The following is a 4203-nucleotide window of genomic DNA, read 5'->3' on the forward strand; positions in this document are numbered from 1 at the left end:
TGAGCTCTGGAGGTACTGGTTAGTTCATATTGTTGTTCCACCTATAGGGTTGCAGACCCTGAGTACCGAGTAAATGTAAAGAGGAGGCCTTACAGACACAGCACCATAAAAGTACTAACTGGGAGAGTAGAGTCCATGCCTCTGAGTGAGGATGGAAAGAGCTGGAAGAAAAGCCACTGTGTGTGTGTGTGTGTGTGTGTGTGTGTGTGTGTGTGTGTGTAAATAGTACATGTGATTAGGGTGACTGTGATACTCGTGGCAACAGTGGAAAGGTGTCATATTTTGGTGGCCTCTGGCCTCTGTCATTAGATTGCTAAAGGTAGGCTTAGGGTTGGGGTTTTCCAATAAACAGGAACTTGAAAGTTTACCTAGTAGATGTGAAAATTGGTGGCCAGATGTCCATGTATAAAGGAGGGTAGAATCTTATTTCCTGAAAACATTTTCTTTTTGCCTATATTTTCTAATCCCTTTATTGTGTGTACCATTTATTTGGTACAGTCCCATGGCTTTTATATTCATATAGGCATACAGTCATCATAGCAGTTAATTATAGAATAATTTTTTTTCTATATGTGTGCCTGTGTGCTTGAGAAGTGTGTGTGTGTGTGTGTGTGTGTGTGTGTGTGTGTGTGTGTAGAGGAACACTACAGTTCCATTGTGGATGTCAGAGGACAAACTTGGGTGCTGTTCCTTACCTTCTCTTACCTTCTACTTTGTTTGGGACAAGGTCTCTGGTTTTTGCTCTGCATACTAGGTTAGAACTTCCCATCATGCGGTAGAAGTAAATATATCTACCTTTACGTGGGTTCAAACACTTCAACTCAGCAGCAAGTGCTTTACCCACTTAACCATTTCTCCAGCATAACTACTCCCACTTTCCTGTCCCTGTTCAGATGATAATTTATGTCCCATTTGGGTATAATTTTTCACAGTCTCTAATTTCACATGAATGACTACATACAGCATGTGAATATGGTCCTGCTTTCAGGTTTTATCCCAGTTGCACCATCAGAACTTCATTTGTTCTCTGACCACCTAGTCATCTGAATAGACAACATCACTTATATGCACACATTCACCTGTAGACCAATATTTTTGTTATTCCCATATTGTAGGTCCATAAATAATTTTCCCTAACACTTATTTATAGTCAAGTTTCATACAGGTATCATATTCTTTTAAAATATTTTTTAAATTAAAATGAAGCCTTTCATTTCTGAATAAAAAAGTCTAGTGTGAAAGAAAATTTCTGATAAAAGGGATCCCTGGCTATGAACAAGAAAACTGGAAGAAGCCTGTGTCTCTGGAGACTGGTGGGACAACTGGAATTTCAGTACTAAGATATTGGAACTTTTCAGGGTTGGGGCTAATTACTTTATCTTGGGTCAGTTTTAGCCTTCTGGAACAATCATCCATTGTCCTAATCTGTACCTGAACCAACACCTTGGGATACAAAAAACAGAATACCACAAACAAGCAAACAACAAAACACCCTTAGAAGCTACTAACTTAGCAGAGCACTAACTTCCACTAATCAAGAACTAAGTAACTCAACATATAATATCTTGTGGCTACACAATGGCCTCCCTCCTAGTTGATTACCATCTCCCTGATATACTCACCAATGCTCACCAATGTATTTTAAATTTGACTTGATTTATCACTTTCTTTGTTCTATAAAACTACAAAAACTGCATGAAACTGATTCCTCATTGAAACATGATACTTGTAGTGACTTAAACTTACTTTCCTGACCCCTGGTCAACATAATGGCTCCAGAAAAAAATATCTCTTACTCCCTTTAAGATGGGAGTTGTGGTTTTTATGTGGACACATGCAACTGAGACTCCCTCTCCTCCTATAGGATATGGTACAGTGTTTATTATATATATATATATATATATATATATATATATATATATATATATATATATATATATATATCCTGCCATTTATCTCATCATGTCTATACCAAGAATAACTAATGACATATAAAGGGCGACATATTTTATTAGGGAACAATGATGAGAAAAAACATGCTATTAATACAGAGACTAGTGTTTTTAAAATGTCTTTGAGCACAATTAGTTGAGCCCATGAATGCAGAACCTGTGGATTCACAGACCCCATTTACCCATATTGCCTAGAAATCCCTACCACTCTGACTCACTTTCCCAAGTCCCTCCTATTGCTGCCTCAGGCTTTGTTATACAAACCATCTCACATCCTTTTCAAAGCACAAAGAACCCATGAATAAAAACATCATCACCATCATTTTGTACCAGTTTACCCACACTAATTTACAGTCTTTTCCAAATGAAAACCTTCCATGTCAAACAAACCAGATTAAAATATGGAGCTCTGGTTACATAGGGAAAAGCCTTTATAATAATAATAATAATAATAATAATAATAATAATAATAATAATAATAAACTTGGATAATTTTTTAATTAGGTATTTAGCTTGTTTACATTTTCAATGCTATCCCAAAGGTCCCCCATACCCACCCCCCCAATCCCCTACACACCCACTCCCCCTTTTTGGCCCTGGCGTTCCCCTGTACTGGGGCATATAAAGTTTGCAAGTCCAATGGGCCTCTCTTTGCAGTGATGGCCGACTAGGCCATCTTTTGATACATATGCAGCTAGAGACAAGAGCTCCGGGGTACTGGTTAGTTCATATTGTTATTCCACCTATAGGGTTGCAGTTCCCTTTAGCTCCTTGGGTAATTTCTCTAGCTCCTCCATTGGGGGCCGTGTGACCCATCCAATAGCTGACTGTGAGCATCCACTTCTGTGTTTGCTAGGCTCCGGCATAGTCTCACAAGAGAGAGCTATATCTGGGTCCTTTCAGCAAAATCTTGCTAGTGTATGCAATGGTGTCAGCATTTGGAAGCTGATTATGGGATGGATCCCTGCATATGGCAATCACTAGATGGTCCATCCTTTCATCTCAACTCCAAACTTTGTCTCTGTAACTCCTTCCATGGGTGTTTTGTTCCCATTTGTAAGGAAGGGTAAAGTGTCCACACTTTGGTCTTCATTCTTCTTGAATTTCATGCATTTGGCAAGTTGTATCTTATATCTTGGGTATCCTAAGTTTCTGGGCTAATATCCACTTATCAGTGAGTACATATTGTGCGAGTTCCTTTGTGATTGGGTTACTTCACTCAGGATGATACCCTCCAAGTCCATCCATTAGCTTAGGAATTTCATAAATTCATTTTTTTAAATAGCTGAGTAGTATTACATTGCGTAAATGTACCACATTTTCTGTATCCATTCCTCTGTTGAGGGGCATCTGGGTTCTTTCCAGCTTCTGGCTATTATAAACAAGGCTGCTATGAACATAGTGGAGCATGTGTCCTTCTTACCGGTTGGGACATCTTCTGGATATATGCCCAGGAGAGGTATTGCGGGATCCTCCGGTAGTACTATGTCCGATTTTCTGAGGAACTGCCAGACTGATTTCCAGAGTGGTTGTACAAGCCTGCAATCCCACCAACAATGGAGGAGTGTTCCCGTTTCTCCACATCCTTGCCAGCATCTGCTGTCACCTGAGTTTTTGATCTTAGCCATTCTGACTGGAGTGAAGTGAATCTCAGGGTTGTTTTGATTTGCATTTCCCTGATGATTAAGGATGTTGAACATTTTTTCAGGTGTTTCTCTGCCATTCGGTATTCCTCAGGTGAGAATTCTTTGTTCAGCTCTGAGCCCCTTTTTTTAATGGGGTTAATTGATTTTCTGGAGTCCACCTTCTTGAGTTCTTAATATATATTGGATATTAGTCCCCTATCTGATTTGGGATAGGTAAAGATCCTTTCCCAATCTGTTGTTGGCCTTTTTGTCTTATTGACGGTGACTTTTGCTTTGCAGAAGCTTTGCAATTTTATGAGGTCCCATTATCAATTCTTGATCTTACAGCACAAGCCATTGCTGTTCTATTCAGGAATTTTTCCCCTGTACCCATATTTTCAAGGCTTTTCCCTAATTTCTCCTCTATAAGTTTCAGTGTCTCTGGTTTTATGTGGAGTTCCTTAATCCACTTAGATTTGACCTTAGTACATGGAGATAGAAATGGATCAATTTGCATTCTTCTATATGATAACCGCCACTTGTGCCAGCACCATTTGTTGAAAATGCTGTCTTTTTTCCACTGGATGGTTTTAGCCCCCTTGTCAAAGATCAAGTGACCATAGGTG

The sequence above is a fragment of the Mus musculus genome, chromosome 10 (genome assembly GCF_000001635.26).
Source record: "Mus musculus strain C57BL/6J chromosome 10, GRCm38.p6 C57BL/6J".
Taxonomy (NCBI): domain Eukaryota; kingdom Metazoa; phylum Chordata; class Mammalia; order Rodentia; family Muridae; genus Mus; species Mus musculus.